The sequence below is a fragment of the Neopsephotus bourkii genome, unplaced genomic scaffold (genome assembly GCF_033783945.1).
Source record: "Neopsephotus bourkii isolate Nb327-2 ecotype Australia unplaced genomic scaffold, CSIRO-AGI_Nbou_v1 NB_1792, whole genome shotgun sequence".
Taxonomy (NCBI): domain Eukaryota; kingdom Metazoa; phylum Chordata; class Aves; order Psittaciformes; family Psittacidae; genus Neopsephotus; species Neopsephotus bourkii.
This window is the reverse complement of record NW_026902266.1, coordinates 9,543,485-9,563,172: the sequence shown is the minus strand read 5'-3', so window position 1 is coordinate 9,563,172 and position 19,688 is coordinate 9,543,485. Positions and strand designations below refer to the sequence as shown.

The window sequence follows — 19,688 nt, the reverse complement described above, 5'->3', positions numbered from 1 at the left end:
CTGTTGGTGAGCACGAGGTCAAGCATGGCACCTTTCTTTGTCGGCTCCTCTATTACTTGCAGAAGGACGTTGTCTTCCATACAGTCGATGAACCTCCTGGATTGCTTGTGCCGGGCCGTACCGTCCCTCCAGCAGATGTCAGGGTGGTTGAAGTTCCCCATGAGTACAAGAGCCTGCAGCCATGAGGCTGTTCCTGTCTGCCTATAGAGCACTTCATCCACAGAGTCCTCTTGATCAGGTGGTCTGTAACAGAACCTCGCAGTAATGTCTCCCATTGCTGTTCTCCCTGTGACCCTGACCCACAAACTCGCTGTTAACTGCTAACCTGTCCCCAGAGTTCCCTACTCTCCATCCTATCCCTAACATAAATAGCATCTCCCCCTCCCCATCTGCTGGGCCTGTCCTTCCTAAAGAGCCTGTAACCTTCCATTCCAACACTCCAGTCATAGGAGCCATCCCACCATGTTTCTATGATGCCTATAATATCATACCCCCTTAGCCATGCACACATCTCTAATTCCTCTTGTTTGTTCCCCATGCTACAGGCGTTTGTATAGAGGCATCTGAGCCGAGTTCCAAATGAAGCTGGCTCATTGGCTGGAGCACCCAGAGAAGAGCTCCCAGACTGGCCCTGGTCCTGAGGCGAGCACTCACCATCCCACTCGCTGCCTGCTCATGCTGCCAGTGCCAACTGCCACACTACGCCCTGTTTGCCAGCTCTTCTCACAGGGCCCTTGGTCACTCGTGCTACTTGGGGCAGGTTTTACCCAGTCAGGGCCCTGCCATCCCTCCTGGCACCACCCCCTCTGAGTCACTGCTTGTGTCAGCATCCATTCATATTTTCAAATGGGATGTATACTTCTATAAATCAGTAGGTGATACCTTTTCTCTTAAGATTACAAGCTTCAAAATCCCCAAATCATTGTTTACTATGTATGCTGTTGGTGTTGTAACATCATTTTAAAAGCTTTATAAAGATAGGTTAAAAACTAAACAGCTGATGAGATGTTTCAAATTAACAACAATGCAAAGAACAGCAGTACCTCTGGACTGCTCATTAATCATCATGAGCCTCTCTGCAAATACTACAGCATATGGCATTAGGTAACAGTTCTCAGTTGTGTCTATTTCCACATACGCCGAAAAGGAAGTAAGTGTGGTATACGCTGGCAAATATATGGTGTTCTGAGCCTGCAGCATAAGACTTTCAGTTTTTCAGTGTTGACCACCACAGGCAAGATGGTAAAAATACAGGTTTAGTGAAACCACTGTCTCTAAAAATCTTTGCAGTCACCAATGACAAGTTCTTAAAAACCATAGCCTTTTCACCACTGACATGCAACAGGATGACTATCAGGAATTAAGCCAAATTCCAGCACAGAATGGCTGAATGTTGATTTGCTGCCTAATACATCTGAGAGGTTTTAGATTTCTAATATGGAATGGATTAACAACTTTGGCAGCAGGCCTAACACCCTTGTGAGATATGAAACAGTAGCATAAACCCTGGGACCTCTCTGGGATTGTAATAATCTTTGTTTACTTAAAGACATTTACATAAGGTGTTCTTAAAAATAACCCCAAACAGACAAACAAAAAACCAAAACAAAAACCCAAATGAAACCCTAAAGCAAAATGAGAATTCCTGTCTAAGCCTGTTCTTTAGGAGCAGCAGAGTTAGGAGCAAAGGAGTTTTTGAAGCTAAAAAAATAAATTAGATACATTTTTGTATGTGTGGAGCTAGGCCTAGATGTCTTTCAAATCTATTCCAAAGAATGTTAAAATATACCCCCAAAAACCCTGAAGTATTTAAGACAAGTCCTAAAGGGTGATAAGTCAAAATAAGGGTCAAATGCATACAGAGGAAGTTTATAGTGTGTCAGTCTGTGCTAGTATCAGTATAACAGACTAAATTTGATCTGCAATATTTAAGAGATTACAGCAGGACAAGGCTGTCATTCAGCCTCCTTAAGCTCTTTGCTGAAGCACTGGATAATTAAATTTAAAAATACATTCTTTAAAGCAAAACACTGGAATAATCCTGGATGAATATAACCACAGTGATTATAATTTTTACATATGCCTCTGTATAGGTACAGACATAAAGGACATTCAACTTTTTTATTCCTTTAAGTTTTCGTAATTTCTGTTTGCATCACAGAAATAAAAGCAAGGAAAAAATCTTACTCGCATGTGCACGGTTAAATTACTTGTACGTAATTTAACAGTGATTTAAAATGTTTCCCTCTGTAATAAAACCCTATATGCAAGGCTCATTGGACCCTAATCAGATGCAAGACTCACAACTTCTTTTAAGTCAGTTGGAAATGAGTGTCCGATCCTGTTAAGAGTCTAAACATTCTCCAAAGTAAAATAATAAATAAATCCACAAGGGTTACATCTAACTGTGAGAAACATTTGTCATGAGCTTTATTTGATATCAAGCCCTTTTCTGCAAAACACAAGACTTCAGTCTGAGACAAGATTCTGGTGAGCTGGTGTTGATGGATAGCTTTGATACATAATATGTGAAGCACATCATTATATTTCTTTCCTCTTATAGCCAAGTACAGTTTTAATAGCAAGGGACTACCTGGAGTGGCTTTGTCTTTTTAAAAGTTTATAAAGCAAATAGCACAACGTAACCTCAGTGCCCACTGGGACTCAATAAAGCTATCATAGTATGCATAAAAATGTAGAGTCATCCTAGAAAACTTCTTTCTTTATTCACATCTGAAAAACTCAACAGAAATTACTGGATGATGTTAAACAGCAGAAAAATACTCACACAGACCAAAATTGCATGTTAAACTTGATTTAGCATAAGTAAGTTCTCTCTTCAGGGGAAATAGTTGTACTCTTAATTTGGAGATAATATTTAGCACCCTGAATGGATGCTTTCTACTAATTCTTTGTGGAATTCCCTAGGTTTTACTCTTTATTTTCAACAGTTCTATCCAAAATAGTAAGATGTTCATGTTTTTAAATGCTGTTCTAGGTCTTAAAACAGCTGCAGGACTGGACCCCTGTCCTGATTCCTTGAAGGCTTTGTTTACTACGTCTCAAATTCACTTCAGCTACTTCCACAATACAAATGATTCTGCTGACTTACTAGACAGTCTTCAGACACACATGACTTGCAGGTTTCCAAGACAGCTCTAAAAAATGCCCTAAAAAAAAGTTGAGGTTTCATCCTAGCAACATGCAGTAGTATTTTTTTCCTGTTAGTTTGTATACATTCAAGTCATTAGGGAACTCTGAATGCATCAATTTGTTGCCTCAGTAGCATGAGGTAGTTGCTAAATTTATTTGGTTTATACTTGGTGATTAAGGGAAACTGATGCTCTTTTCCTGCCCTTTAAGGGAGCTCATGGTGTTACAGGGGGCATGTCAGCAATAATTAAGAAATACCCTGGTACAAATCCCAAAAGATACGTATCTTTACAAATAATTCCCTGTGGGAAAACTTTAAAACTGATGCACTTGTTCTGAAAATGCTTCAGGCCTTCTCTACATAGATTATATTGCTGATTTTTTAAGAGTGCATGACTTGAGGTGTACATTTTGCTTTGTAACTCGTAAAAATCACAGTGCAGTTATGCAAGGGAAAACAGAAATAATGTGCAGTGAGCTTCAAAGCCTTACAAAGGATTTATCATTCAGACAAGAACTCAGCTTCTTGTTTTTTTTCTATTGTAATACAATAAACATAACAGTTTCCTATGCCATGATCAGAAATGTATTTTATTGGCTTCTCACTTACTACTTTTTTTACGGCTTTCTAATGTAGACTTTCCCCCTGGTCTTCTAGTGTGTAATGTGTTTCAAAACAGTACACAATGCCTTAAGCCTTTTGGTGGGTGTGCTTTTATACTTCAGTTTTCCTAGGAACTGCATGGAATAATCACATCACTTAGCAGGACATTAACTACAGTGCAACAATAACCTGTGTATCTGCTGATTCAAAGGTGCTTCGCTTTTTAGTAGTAACAAGTTTTGTCTAATTTGAAACAACTGAGTATCAGATACTAAAAATGTCGATATAAACCGAAACAATCTACCCTGCTCCATGTTCTATTTAGAAGCAAGTGAAAGGAAAATGAGAAAGGGAAGGCAAATAGAGCACACATAAAGTAAGGTGAAAACAGAACAGAAAAAAAAGAGAGAAGGCAAAGGTTAGAAGTGGAATCTTTGGGTAAAGAATAATTCAGTAATCTCTATGAGTTGACATTCCCTTTTTGCCTGATAGTCTTTGGTTCCGCCTGGTGATAATAACTCTAGTTTCTATATGGACTGCAACAAAGTTGTTTAAAACCCTCAAGACTTCAAGCACTCAGTTTGAGAACTCAGGCTGCAAAAATGTATCTCTGTTATCCACCACAAAGATGTGGCCTACTTTTCATATGGTCCACCGCCTTCATGAAATGCTATGTGCTCCCAAAAGTAAGCTCCAACATGAAAAAGCTCACAGTACTGCCACTATGGCATTAACAATTCAGTACTGCAGAATGAGCAATGTGTCCTGTAGATATTCAGGTGAACATTTTTCACTTAAGAATACTTTGAATACTATATTGGGAACATGTTGTGTGGAGTCCAAAGCAGTTTAGAAGCATCAGTTTCACTCATGCCACCATTTTATCTGGTGAGGTAATAAGTGATTCTTCCCATTATTACACAAGACATCTATGACTAAATTGAATTGGGTAAGATGGAATGACAATATAATTCATCAAACTGTATTTCTTAACTTGAAGGGCTATAATTCAATGTACTTATTTTAAAATAAGTACACTCAGTTGTTTCAAATTAGTACATATTAAAGCTCTATATTCTCTCTGCATATAACAGCAAGTACAATAAAATAATTCAAACTAGTTATTTAAACAGCTGTTTATGGCACTTGTATTTATAATGCAGATCAAAGCAAAATGGGCAAGGAAGAGGTTGAAAGAAACAAAGAATGAAACTTGTCCTTCAGGCAGTGAAGGTCAGGGCACACAATGAATAGTCACACTGAACCTCCTAAGGGAGATACATTTGACACACCACATTTTGGTGCTATTTTCTGGTCCATCATGGAGTTGTACAAAGCACTGAGCATAGTTAAGAGGCTGCCTTTTACCTAGCTTTCAGAAGGGAGATAAAAGATGTCATAACAAAAATGATTATATTTTCCATGCACTGTCCTTCTGGTTAATATTGGACTATCCACAAACAGCAAGAACTTCAGCAGCTGAGCAAGTCAGAATTCAGGTGTCCTCTTTTCCCCAAACCCCATCAAAACTAATCATATTTAAAAATAATCTTCTGCCCTCATGAGATATTGTGTGCTATTGGAAGATAACTAAATATGAAATCTGGAACATTGCTATTCCAGACAGTGACTGTGTCATATTAGAGACCAGCACATAGAAATAGCATCATACAAATGTACCAATTGAGCAGCATTCCAATCCTCTTGTTCTCTATTTTTTTCATGTGGATAAAGCAAGAAAGATTAGGCATAAGAGAAATTGCTCTTTATAAAGCAGCTGGTGTTTTGTTTATTTAAAGGTGTGGACTTCTGTAGAACAAAAGTCTGTATAAGTCACTTAAGCATTATTTTGCTGCGTGAGTTTAGGAGGCAAGAACATTCTCTTCCGAAAGGCACAGCAGCAGTGTAGAGCCTTGTAGATGCAGCAGCATTCCTGACTGCTACAGCCTTTCTTCTATCAACATCTATGTCTGTAATCCACACAGTTGTCAACTGCTTTTATCCATCTTCTGTCTGATCACAAATCTCTTCTTAAATGTTCAACAGAAGTAAACGACACCAGGCAGCACACTGATGTCCAGGAGGAGGAAATTGCATCTCAGATTTCCAGCATCTTGCCTGCCTTCATCACAATCTTCTTTTTTTTTTTTTTTAATTATTTTTATTTTTTTTCCATTAGTAGGGCCTTAATATAATTTGAACAAGTGTTTCTGAAGTTATACCCATCTTGTCTTCCTCTCATCTGTACCTTTTTGCAGAGATTCACTTGTTCTGCAAAACCCTTTAGAAAGTCAGCTTTAGCACTCACTGTAAGAGCAGGGATCCAAGGATCTGGCTCAAGTTTTCTCTCCCTTTGATCTTCTTGCTGTCTTCCATTTTTACTTCCAAGCTTTATTACAGTTATGATGCAATAAAACTCAAATTAAGGTGATATCATAGAAAGCCGTGCTGGAATGTTAACGTGCTTAAAGCTGAGTGTAGGTATGAGCTACAAGCATCTAACTGAATAGTTATGACTTCCAATCAATGCTTAGAAATGGAAAGGAGTCAAAAATTTATGCCAAGCAACTGGGGGCTTACATAGCCTGCCAAAACAGGGCTGGTATCAAATGTCGGCAGTTTGTCTCCTATAGCTTATGTCAAAAGTTACCCCCTTCTTAGATTAGGTAACAAAGCCAGTGCACAGAATATGATGACAGAAACCCCTTTGTCATGGTAATTAATGATAATTCTTTTTATAAAATTATTAAAAGTCTTTTACCTTTACATTGAAAAAAATCCTGGAATAATGAATCTCTTACTAAGAAAAAAGCACATTTTTTAAATAAAAAAGCAAAATTAACATTCAAAAAGGATGATTCTAAATTTAGAACTGTGCTCTAAACATTGACCTGGAGTCTTAGTTCATATTTTTTAATTCTCTCAAGTCTAGGTGGTTTTTTTTCAGTTCATGAAATAACAGAGACGTGAAAATGTCATTTTTAGCCACTAACTCATACATTTAGATTTCTGGGTTTAGGTTTTGGAAAAAATGCACCTAGTTGTTTTCTTATTACAATACTGCTGGTTTTGTTCACTGTTCTGTGTTTTTCTTGGAATGTGGTGATGTGGAATGTTTTAAATTAGGGGGTTTACTTTTTACTATCCAGTGTCTACTAAATAAGTCCATCATCTAATTCTAAAATTGTGAAGTGGCAAACATACACTTGTAGCCAGCAATATACATTTTTACTCCAGAGAAATGCTCTTCTGTTCTAAATTTACTGCAGAAAGCTTCAGAGACAAAAGAAAGGGTCTTTGCCAAACCTAGCTTTGCTTCTTTATAACAGTACTTCAGGTCTCTTCAAATATCCTAACTAAATACTGCAAACTGCTGAGAAGTTTCCACCAAGGCTATAATCAATAATAACAGTTGTTAAGCTTCAGCTGACGTAACATCAGAATCTTTTGCATGGAACAAATGAAGGCATTAGATTGGATGCAGATACCAATCAAAGTCATATTTTATACCCTAATTATAATCAGGTTTTGAACTATGAGCCATGCATTAAAAGGATACAGTATATAATCCCTGCTACTGCAACCCACTGCATATTGTGCCACCCACCACAACAATCATTATTGTCTGTTGAATACACAGTGCTATTTGGAATATGGACTGATGGGTGCATTAGCAATGTTGAGGTGTTGAGAGACCCTCAAGAGGTTTGGAATTGGCATTTGCTTTGAATAAGAAAACTGAAGTTGGAATTAAAATCTGACACGTATTTGAAGTTTACCCATACAATTCCTTCGCTTAAAATAAGAACAATTGACCTTGGGACTGAGGCACTGAGTTGGGTTCAATTCCTGGGTCTGATATACAGTCTGTTGAGAGATTTCCAGTCCCAAAATTTTGGCTAATATGACAGTGTTTCATTATCCTCTTTGTGTTATTCTCTACTTATTCCAGTGTACTTGAGCAGGAACTGTCTCTTACTATATGTACAAACAGTGTACAAAATTACGGACTCTCTGTTTAGAAACAGTTCATTTGGGCCCTGCCAAGGTTATGCAATGTCTGTGAAGGTACAGACATTTTCATAGAATCATAGAATAGTTAGGGTTGGAAAGGACCGCAAGATAATCAAGTTCCAATACCCCTGCCATGGGCAGGGACACCGCATACTAAACCATCTCACCCAAGGCTTCATCCAGCCTGACCTTCAATGCTACCAGGGATGGAGCACTCACAACATCCCTGAGCAACCCATTCCAGTGCCTCACCACCCTAACAGGAAAGAATTTCCTCCTTATATCCAGTCTAAACTGTATAGTCCAGCTGACAACAGTTGCGGACAAAACACTTGATTTCCATCTAGAGCCATAGTGCTTTATAGCACTAGATAAGAGAGGTGGAAATTTCTGCCCTTTAAAATCCTATGCAAAAAACTTCACAAGAGAAGTTCTCATGTAATAATTTCTCACTAGAACATTTTGTTCTGCAAGCACCTCTGTGCCAAACCAATCATCTCTGCCCCCCACTTCTAGAAATAATGTATTTGTAGATTTGGAAATACTTAGATTTAAGGTTTTGGGTTGGGTTTAACATACAATAAGACCATAGTCAGGAATATCAGGAAAAGAAGCCTGATGGTTTATGACTTCTGTGGCTAACATCAGCCTGGTAGGTCTATTAATATGACCAGGGTTACCTTGAACTGCTCTGAGACTGGACTTGAAAGATTAATACTCACAGCAAGGGATGATATATAGAACTTGGAAAATGAAATGAGCAGGTTAAGATAGAACTACTGTTCTGCTCTTCTTTGTGTTTATATTTCAGCTTCTAGTCAGCTTGTATAATAAGGAACAGCTGCAGAACATGCAGGATCTGTAAATAAAAACAGAAACAACAAAATGTCACATTTTGATAATGTTAACTAGTATTTTCATGTGTGTTCATACTGGAGATTGTGCCAAACTATACAGTTGCATGAACATTCAGACTTCCAAAAGAAAAAAGTTTTAGCTACTATTGACCCACACACTTTTCTAGGAGTCAAGATTTTCATCACATACACCAGAATGCCACTGTAACTGAAGAAAATACAATAAATTGAAATAAAACCCAAACCCAACAACTGGAGCTTTATTTATTCTTAATAACATTGAGGGTAGGTAATGTTATTCCTTCCACAAAGTGAGTTATTCTTTTTCTTTAGTAAGTCTGTTCCCAGAAGGGCACTGAAACAAATACTCGCATTCAGTACTGTTTCTGTAGACCACTTTTCAGATAGCCACATTTCTGTCAGAAATGCTTGGGATGTCATTTGCAAATATGAATGGAATGATTTTTAAAGAACAGTGTGAAACTAATACATGCATTAGACTTACAGCTCCCATTCGCATAATTTGTTGTTATATCCAAACAATGTGTCTCTCACAAAGACACCGGTGTTTTTAACCAAGCACTTCTTTGTGTTCACTTCCTATGATGGCAGTAGAACAGAGCTGAATAGTATCTATATGGATGACACAGTTCTGCTGTCAGTTCTTTGGCTTCAGCAGATTGCATACAAGGTATATTTCCTTCTGTGGAAACAGACTTCAAGATGACAGTCTCTCTTAGTACACAACAGTCAAAAGTGTTTCAGTTCTATACTGACAGCCACACAGGTAGGCTTCTGCACCTCAGCTGTGAAGTACTGTTCAATGAATGCTTCTATTTCAAGGCAAAGATTAGATAGTAAAGTTGGAAATGCATTTCTGTTAGTATGAGTGACTTCATTCTAGTGTCAATCAAAAAGCAACTATATTCATACTATGGAGGAATCTGTGATAATACTGTGCAGGGAGGAATGTATGGTAGAGATTTTATCCTTCATAAGCACACAATTTCAGCAATCCAAAATTGCACTTAGGTGTACTTGGTTTTCCCTACCTCAGCATAGCACAGTAGCTGAAAGGTGTTGTATCACCAACCTATTGACTGTAGGTGAGATTCCAAATTTTGCCATTCAAGCTTTGCTTTGTATATGACAAGATAACTACAGCTCAGAGAAGATGTGGTTTTTACTCTGTTCTGCACAACAAATGAGCCAAAGAATGATGAAGTACAGATTCTGTTGCCCATATTTTTAGGGCACTTAGTTAAGGATGTAAAAAACGTGACCAGGCTCCAGTTCTTCACTTTCATAAATAATTATTCCTGCAAAATTGAATAGGCCTTTTGTTGACACATGAGTAAACAGGGTTCCCTCATTGACTTTCTGAGAAAATGATATTCCAGTCCAAGTTACTCAACTGCAGCTGAAATGCAGGAGAGTTAGGAACTTATGTTCAAGAGGCAGGACTAAAGGCATGATCCTTGTTTTACATTAACATTCCTTGTTATTTTACATTATCTCATCTGGCCAGTTTCATCCACCTTCCTCTACTTAACCTCACAAGCGGGTGTCATCCTTCATGCATTTTACTGTTTGGTACATAACTCAGTGCTTGCATTGCATAAAAAACTTGGGTCCTAAATGTGATATTAATTCTTCAATCTGGCAAAGTACCTGGAAGAATTGTGTCACAACACAAAGAAAAGTTACAATCTTGAGTTAAATTTGTGATTCTGTCTGTGATTGCATTATTATATATATATCTTGTTTTAGGCATGTCAATTACTATTTACAATTGTAGATCTTAAAAGTGGAGGACAGACACCCAAAATAGTTTTTTGTGTTCTTTGTGCTAAATGCTGTACAAGCCTACAGTGCAATAGATCTCACTTCAACAAACCATGTATGCATGCAAGGTAAACAATGAAAAAAGCTTGTCCTGTGTACTTCATGGTTAAAAAACCCACACACAGCTCGTTTTTTTTTGGTTGTTTTTTTTTTTTTTTCCAGAGTCATAGTGCTAAGACACTGTTTCATCACAGTCTTTTTAAAAATTACTTTTTAAGTAGGAGTGCAGCTGGTATTTCACTGGCTCCTTCTACAGATTTCAGTGGCAACCATTCACACACATTAGACATGTATATGATTTTTTTATTCTGTGATTTCAGAATGAGACTTGAGCTCCAAGGTGTCTTTATTAATTAAATGCATCGGTTCAATGAACATACATACCAAGCCTTACTTGCAACACTGTCTCTGTGTGTGTTACTCAAGAATTTAAAAGAGGGGAGGGAGGAAGCTAGGTTTTACCAGTAGTTTTATTTTGAAAATTTAAGTGAAGAAATCAGAAGGAGATGGTGTCAAAATGTACTCATCAGTTCTGCTGTGGTCTAAGAAACTTTGAGTTTTCAAAGGTCGTATTTGGCTGTGGTTTGGGTTTATTCCTACAAGGACCAGTGTCCAACTTTCAAAGGCTGATGTTTTTGAAGGCAGGGACAGAGGGGAAGCAAAAGTGAGGTTTAGACATCATAACACTTTGGAGAACATTTGGGGACATAATTATCTCTCAGTGCTCTGAGGACATTCTGACAGGAGCTGCACCTACCAGGAGTCCTTACAAGCTCCTGCTGTATAAAATAGTTTTAATAACTGTTGAGACCTACTAGATGCCTGCAGAAGATTGTGAATGCTTGCAGCTGGGCAAGTGAGGGAGGCCCTGTGATAAAAGATTGCTCAGGGAACGATGAGGAATGAGTTTCCACAACTTCTCTGGCAGTGAATACTAGTACAGAGGTGTAATGTAGGGAATTTTTGATAGCCTGAGCCATCTCCTTCACTTACTGCAGTGACACCATGGTTCACCCCCTTCTCTTAATTTGCTGAGGTAGTAAAAAAGCCTCAAGCCTTTGAATGGCAGGCTGGTCTCCTTCACATGGTCCCTCTGCTTCCCACCTCACCCTTAAGGGATCTGCTATCAAAGAATAAACCAGTATGACATGACTGATTCATCACTATGCAATTTCTGTCCTGATATCCTAGGCAGAGTGTTTGGTTTCTTAAATTTCTTTAGCATGGTAGTATTTCTTGCACCTCTTATGTCAGATTGAGTTCTTCATAAACTTTCCATGCTAGGCTTCTGTCAAGGTATTGATCTTCATAATATTACTGGTTCAGAATATCAGACTACTGGTCAAATGTGAAGATGTAAGCTTCTCTACCACCACTGCCTAAGAAGGCCTTGTTGAGTGTTTTAGTGTTGGTAAAAGAGCACATTCGTCCACCAGCTGCTGGTGGCAGTGTGTGATGTCAGCTCCTTGGTACCTGGAATAATATGAAAGACAACCAATTCTGTAGTTAGTATGAAGAACACTACTTCAGTAAAGGCTGCATTGAACCACAACACTCTGAAATCTTACTCAGCTGATAGCTAGTCTCTGTTCTTGGGTTTATTTCTGCACTGTAGCTACTGACAGGGCAATGTTGAATGCATCAACAATTCTAGCAGTAGTATTCAAACCTGAGCTCCATCCTCTCCCATTTGCTTGTTACACCTCTGATAATCTGCCTCCTTTTGGGATTTGTTACAGGAAGGAAAGTGCAGAAAATCTCCAAAGCACCTTGCCAATACCTTTGTGACAATGCTTGCTCATTTTCCTCCTCCTTCTCATTTCAAGGAGAGATCCTACTAGATATTGCTGTGAAGAGAAAAAAAAAAAAAAAAATAATAGCAAGGTTAAGGCCAGTTTAAAAAAAATGCCTAACTCTTCTCCAGGTTTTAAAGAAAGCCTGACATACAAAACTGAAAAGTCACTCCATATTACTTGTACAGTTATCAAAGACCATTGGTGGGGTTTTTTTACCCCCCGTATTTTTTTTTTTCTCTCTCATACTTTCTATCTCAATTAAAGTTCATCTTTGACCTGCATATATCAGGAGCCAAAAGAAGAACAACAGTAAGAATTGCTTTATTCTAATATTAAACCAGGCATTCATTAGTGGTATGAAGTCTCTCCATTATCAGGGTTCTGTCCTGGGTTCAGCAGTAGCAGTCATTTTTCTCAGTCTTAATAGCTGGTGCAGTGCTGTGGTTTTGACTTTCATCCTGGAACAGCACTGATAACACCCATGTTTTTAGTTGTTGCTCAGTAACATTTACTCTGACCAAGGACTTTCTGAGTCTCATGCTCTGCCAGGGAGGAGGGGAAACTGGGAGGAAGCAGAGACAGGACATCTGACCCAAACTAGCCAAAGAGGTATTCCATACCACAGCACGCCATGCCCAGTATTTAAAATGGGGGCAGTTACCCAGAAGGGCTAGATCAGTGCTCAAGTCGGGCTGGGTATCAGTTGGCGGGTGGTGAGTGGTTGTATTCTCTTCGCTCGTCATTTCCCTTGTCATTATTGTCATTGGTGGCAGCAGTACTGATTTGTGTTATACCTTAGTTACTGAACTGTTCTTATTTCAACCCATGGGAGTTATATTCTTTCAGTTCTCCTCCCCATCCCTCCCAGAGAGCGGGAGAGAGTGAACAAGCGGCTGTGTGGTTCTGAGTTACCAGATGAGTTTAAACTACAATTTTCAAGGAGATGCACTCATTTCATTTTTTGCTGCAATGTATTATTTTTTTATCAGTAAGTGTTATTCAAAGCCAGCAACAGTTACATGACTGCAAGGACACTGATCTCAAATAATACCCACAACAAACGTGACACAGCCTAACAAAAGCATTGAACTAGTCAGCTGTGCAATCTTCTTTTTCCCTGCTACTGTCTCTGACTCCTCATGGCTATGCCCATCCCGTAATTTACATGAGCTACTATGTTTTATTTTGTACTGTGAACAGCTCAGAAAAAGAGCACCCCTATCAGTACTATATGGTTTAATCAATGCAGCAAAGAATACCTAAGAAATATATACTGTGCCCAAACCAGATTGCTTGTTTCAAAGCGATAGATACTGAGGGAATTTCTCTAAAGTAATTTTATTCTATAGCATTCTTATACCTTAGTCTTTGCTCTGAACACAAAAACCAGTTTAATCTTCCTTTGTTTCTTGCCAACCTCTTACCTGGGAGAGGCGAAGGAAATAATTTTGATAGGTGATTGCTTAGTTCTCAAGAAGCATCTGGAAAGGAGAGTTGAAAAAAGACCACTAACTGAATGAAAACTGTAGTCAATAAAAAGTAATGTTGATTTTAAAACAATACACTGTCAGACAAAGACTTTAGTATGCAGACTTAAAATGCTTTTACATAAATCTTCTGTATTCATTCTTCGTCTTCTCTTATTCTGATCTTGGTCATCAGTCTTGTGTGATGTACTGTTTGCTCACTACAACCATAAGGTTGCTGTGAATTAATTGTATGATTCTTTCAGTTCCCATTACAGTCTTTGACACAAGAATGAGTTTTCACAGAAGTGAATGCTAGGATGTTCTGATTCTCATTGAATATTCTCATTAATCCATTCTTAGGCGAAAGATTACTGATAAAGAATAAGCACAGATATTAATTATTTTATTTCTCATGGCAATCTTGGGGATGTAATGAGAATGGAATGATCACCCCTTCTTGGTTCTTAAAGTAAGGGTGTTTTGAAGGATAAAAAAATATTCAAAGTTAATTTATTCTTGTAATTAAACTGTTATAAGACCAGAAGCTTAAAACCCATCACATTAATTCATTCTCATGCCAGTTTTAAGGGCCCAAACCTGTAAGTGCCAATTAGAGTGAACAGAAGCAGAGGATACAGGTCAGTGGAGAGTGGAGCATCACAAATTTCTGTGCTGAAAATAGGCAACAGTATAGTCCTTAGTTGTCAACAAGATGTAATAACATCATATATTATCTCTTTTTTATTACTATTAATTTCCAATGGGTTTTCTGTATTGGTGGCTGTGCATTAGCACAGTTCCTTAATTATCAACATTTTTCCCTTCAGTAGGGGTGGAATACTGAATTATGCTATAGTTTGATAGAAGTCAGTGAATAGTTAAACTGTACCTCATCAGATAAACATACTGTATTTTAAAGATAGCTAACTCTGTCAAGATTATTTCTGAGATTATTACAGAGTAAAATCTACAGAGCTTTCTTGATACATCCATCAGAGATACATTCCAGAGAATGAATGCTGCAAGAGGGCAAATACCACATATGGGAAAGGCATTAAGGAAATCTAGGCTCCTCAAACTGTTAGTAGAGCACAAGGCCATGAACTGTCAACAGCTTCCTTTACTGGCCTTTTCTTCCAGAAAGTTCTTTCAAGAAAGGAGAAGGTAGGAGAACAAATTCTGACTTTCTTGTATTCTGCTTTAACCCCAAGTCCCACACTTCTTTCAGCAGGAAACAGATGAGAGCTTCTGACTGCTAAGGTCATTGGCAAATTATAGATAATGCTGCCATTTATCTTGGGACAGGAAAAGAGTGTGAAGAATCTAAGCAAGGCACATCATTTACTTCCAAACCTATTGTTAAATGAAGTTTTGTGTCAAACCTTTTTTAAGAACATCTTCAATCTTTCTCACAGCTTTCATGGGTTTGGTGTGATATTATAGGCATGTTTTGATTTAGTGCAGAAAAAATATGTGGCTAATTTCAAAATAAATCCATTAGAGATAGGAAGCAATGAAATATTGTGAAGCGATACTCAGTGTCGTAATGTGACAATGCACAGGATAGAAGCAATGCATTGCCCAAGTGCTCATCCTATTCCCAGCCAGTTGCAGCTCCGTTTTTCACTAATCTTACTCATTTTCCACATACAAAACACTCAGACATACCTGTGGTTGACTCACTCCAGGATCCTTAAACAAGAAGTTATTTCCCTGGAGTTACAAGTGCTAAGCATTGATTGATAGTTGCATGTTTGTGCTGAGCCATCCAACAGTTAGACCTAAAAACAAAAAAGAGAAATTACATAAATATAAAATGACAAACATGTTTCTCTGAAAACATCTGTGTTAATTTGGCAATTTTCGCTCTCATTGGCATTAATGCAACTGTGTGGCCACAGCATTCTTTACAGCCCTTTGAATAGTACACTGCCTGTGAAAAAACTAATTTCTAAGATAACACAATAAAAACACAAAAAGCAAAAAAAAAAAAAGTACTTCATAGACTTTAATAAAGTTGAAGAGCAATAACAGTGCACTAAGAATTCTTATTCTGTGTAATAGAATAACAGATATTCAGGAAAGCCATCCACAGAGTTCAAACCTAACCTGGTCTCCCTAACCCAGGTACTTTTTGGTTGGGTGGTTGGTTTTGGTTTTGGGGGCATTTTTTAAGTGTTAGTCATCCAAAAAGGTATCCGTTGGAGAGGAACCTACCTACTTCGTGCAGGTTCTCTAATGACTCCCTGCAAGAAGGCAAAACCATATACATATATCAAAACTCTGAAGGACATTGAACCAACAAAAGGGATTAGCAAGACCTTGCAAGTTACAGTACTTGTTTCTTAACTAGTTTTAAAGGTTCTTAGCCTAGAGAATCTCCTGTGCAAGAACGGAGGTAAATAATGCAGGTTCACATTTTGTTTGAAATACTTCAAAATTCTTTTACTTATGTTTCTCATTCACAACACCCAGTTGGGCTCCAGGAATAAGCAAAAAGTGCACTAGCAGAAAGCAATGGAAATATCTGTGGTCTATCTGCTTACATTGTTTCTATTGAGAAGTGAGAGATAGGGTAGTAATCAGGAGAGGCTGAAATGTAGCACAGAATCCTCTGGACAATGCTCCACCTAACTACAGAAATTAGCCACAGTTGCCCTTACAGCTGGAGATCTGTAAATAAAGAGTGTTATAGTCTGAACTAGATTTCATTAGATTTCATTAAGGCATCTGAATAGGAATCAAGAGAGATGCATCCAGCTCTTCAGTAGGTCACCTGTGCTCTCATTTCATTTAGCTAAACTCATCTTGACCAGTAAAATAAATTTGTGTTTAAATGTTGGTTTGTGCAGTGTAAATTTAACTATGATTTCAGGGAGCTTTGCACAAGGCAAGGATAACAAACATGAAGGTGAGGATAATAAACATATTTTTTGTTGCCCTGGCCATTCAGAATGTGAATTCTAGGAGGCTAGGATACTTTTTTCTTTCTAACTTTATTTTGGTTTTGTTCACGCTCACTTGCTGGGATTTTCACAAATATCCTAGCATGCTGGTCGAGGAACAGGAATGTTCACCTACTCGTTGAATTTGGAGTTTGATCCAACTAACACTAGAAGTAATGTAAGTGTTCAAGGCACCCTTATATTTCTATGCAATATTGCATTCACAGAACTTCAAATTTAGCAGCATCTTATTCACATGAAAACTTAATTCTAAATTTTTTTTTTGCATCTGGTTAGGAAACAGAATTGTAATGTCTGATCCATTTCCCTATTCAAAAAAGCTTAAATGTTGATTTGTACAGGCTCAGTATTTGCAGTGAATAAATAACAGACAAAAAAAAATATTTTTCAAATCATTTCTAATTATGAAGAAAATCATACTTTGCAACCATAAGACTGGTGGAGACACAGAATGAAGTACTGCTCATAGTCCTTTCTCCCAACTTTGTTTCCGTTGAATTCTGAAATTCACAAATTTCTTTAAACAGTGTATTATGTGAAACAAATTTACCTGTGGTGTTACATCACTGCCATTTGAATTGCCTTCCATGTCATTAGACCAAAGGTAAATATACTCTTATGCCATTTCATATGGGCATTACATAGAGTGCTTTTCCACAGTACTATACCACTGACGAGGGGAAGCCAAGAGAAGTGAAAACGTGTGTTTGGGGAGCTGGCAGAGAATTCACTGGGACAGGTAAAAATGTAAAGGGTTTTGGAAGAGCAGAAGCCAGAGACTATGAGAAACTTTTGTTGTTGTTGTTGTTTATAAGCACTGTTTAAAATAAAAATTTCAGACTAGGAATTAAAATTTAAACAATGTAAGTGCCTCAGAGAACCAGGCTCAAAAGCAGTCCCGTAATGGGACTCCAGCACAGCTTTTAGTTTTTCATGTGAAGAAGGGAAAAGATTTTTCATTAAAATTTAAAAATTATCAGAATAAAAATCCTTTTTGTTTTTGTAGGCAGTGTAACTAGGAATGATTGTGTTCACTTAATGGGTGCCCACTCGTAAGAATTTCCTTTTCTGTAACAGTGGTTAGATTAAAATTTAAGCTTATCTTGGTCGTCCTGTAGTCTACATTTTTTCAGTGAGTTATGCAGAATGTTATGTCTGAAGTATCTCCTCTTTAACAATTATATCTCAACTATTAGTATGTGTGTAAGTGATGAAGGACTCACTGCTTTTAGAACATGAAATAAGGCATATGAGACGACTGTATTAAATAGATGTGATCTGGAAGACCACCACCTGGTGCTTTTCCTATTATTTGCTGTGAGAAGTACAAGCACACCTTAGCATTGTACTACACACTTCATGCCAGATAGTTACCCAATTCAGTGCAAACCTTGAGAAAATGTAAAACTACCATCCTCCTGTTCTACTATACAAACATCAGTTTTCTATACTGCCAAAGGCTGTGCAAAGAAAAGTATACATTACCCATTCTTTAAACTCCTTCTTTTCCATCTCCCTCAAGTAAGCTGGTCACTGTAATATGTACACAGAATATAAACAGGAGACACTGCAGTTGGGGAAAAAAGTACATTTATAAAGGACAAAGCAAAGCCAGCCTGTAGGAGGAAACTTTGGAACTCGAGGCCCTAAACTTCCAGATCAAGCCTGTTAATATAGTAGTGTACCTCTTAAACTGAACCTTTAGGCTCTGTTACTACTTCTATGTCAGTAATGAAAAATAAATGAAAATAAATACACAAGCAGTGCTCCTTGATCCCCACAAGGTTTAATATAAGCTGATGAACATCAGTATTTCCAACAACAAAATTATGCCTTTCTACTCATTATTAGTGGACCATGTTCTCACAATATCACTACTTACTGTGGTAATTAAAGTTACTTGCAAGTTGAATCTGCAAGTGAATGCACTGTGGTGTACACAGTACATAGTTCCCATAAATTTAACACATGGGAATGTATTTCAGCAGCTACAGCTTTCAGTACTTCATCAGTTTTGTTTTGCATGAATGTAATTTACCTTTCAGCTTACAGTACAGGTCTTGTACTGAAATAAAACTAGTACTGTAACAGCACTCACATCATGTTGCTGGAGTGTGTGTGTGGAAATCCTCATATTTATTCCAGAGTTTTCCAAGCAGTTAAACTCAACTGCAGATGTATATCTCTGCACATTTTTAGGGCAGTGATAGAATTCTGGTTGCACAAGGCTAGTAAAATCAAAGTTTCAATAATGCAGCTGTAATTATAATACAAGGATGCACAGTCTCTTCCTTTTTTTTTTCCTGTTAAAATAAAGAAACCATGGAAAGAGGAAAAGCTATTGAAATGTTGTTATATGGTATAGTCACTGTTCTTAGGGGAAGAGAAATGTTGTAGTCTAAAATGAAATATATGACTGCATTTCAGAGACAGTCTTACCCATTGGAAATAGCCACAAATAAAGGAGAAGACAAAAAGACGCTTCAGACCCTGAAAGTGGAGAGATTTCCAACTTTGTTTGGATTTACTGGCTTTCAGAAAGAAGGACCCATTTCATGAGTGGAAAATTTACCTTATTAAAGCACAAAGAATTTGGCCAAGTTTCTGCCATGTACGTTAGCTTCTTTTATAAAATATGGGCTAGCCTGTTTTTTGTTGAAGTCATTAGGATTTTTGGTGTTGATTTCATGATGAATAGCCAGTGGGTCCCAAGCAAAGAAGCTGAGGGGAAAGGCATACTCCCTCTTACCCAAAGTACAGTTCAGATCAAATGCCGTGAACTTCAGGGGTGTATTTCCTGATGTTTTCTTCATGCCTTAGACATTTCTGTTCACAATAACCAACTTCTCCAGTAGTCAATTTTACAACTACATTTGAGTTTTAGAGAGGAAATCTAATACTAATCATTGAATCCTGTCAAGAATTCAGTAAATCAAGTGACTTTTATGGTATTTTACAAGAAAGAAAACTATTAGGTAAACTGA

At 37.7% G+C, this 19,688-nt stretch overlaps 2 long non-coding RNA genes across 2 annotated transcripts in view; one reads left to right on the top strand and one right to left on the bottom strand.

Moving 5' to 3' along the window:
• LOC133226503 (uncharacterized) overlaps positions 1 to 19,688 on the top strand; it is a 474,252-nt gene that overhangs the window by 98,575 nt on the left and 355,989 nt on the right. The window lies entirely within an intron of this gene.
• On the bottom strand, positions 12,271 to 15,509 carry LOC133226555 (uncharacterized). The gene is made up of 3 exons (XR_009729550.1): positions 15,407 to 15,509; positions 13,694 to 13,750; positions 12,271 to 12,320 (listed from the first exon to the last, which is right to left on the bottom strand). It is a non-coding gene; the product is annotated as an uncharacterized LOC133226555 (long non-coding RNA).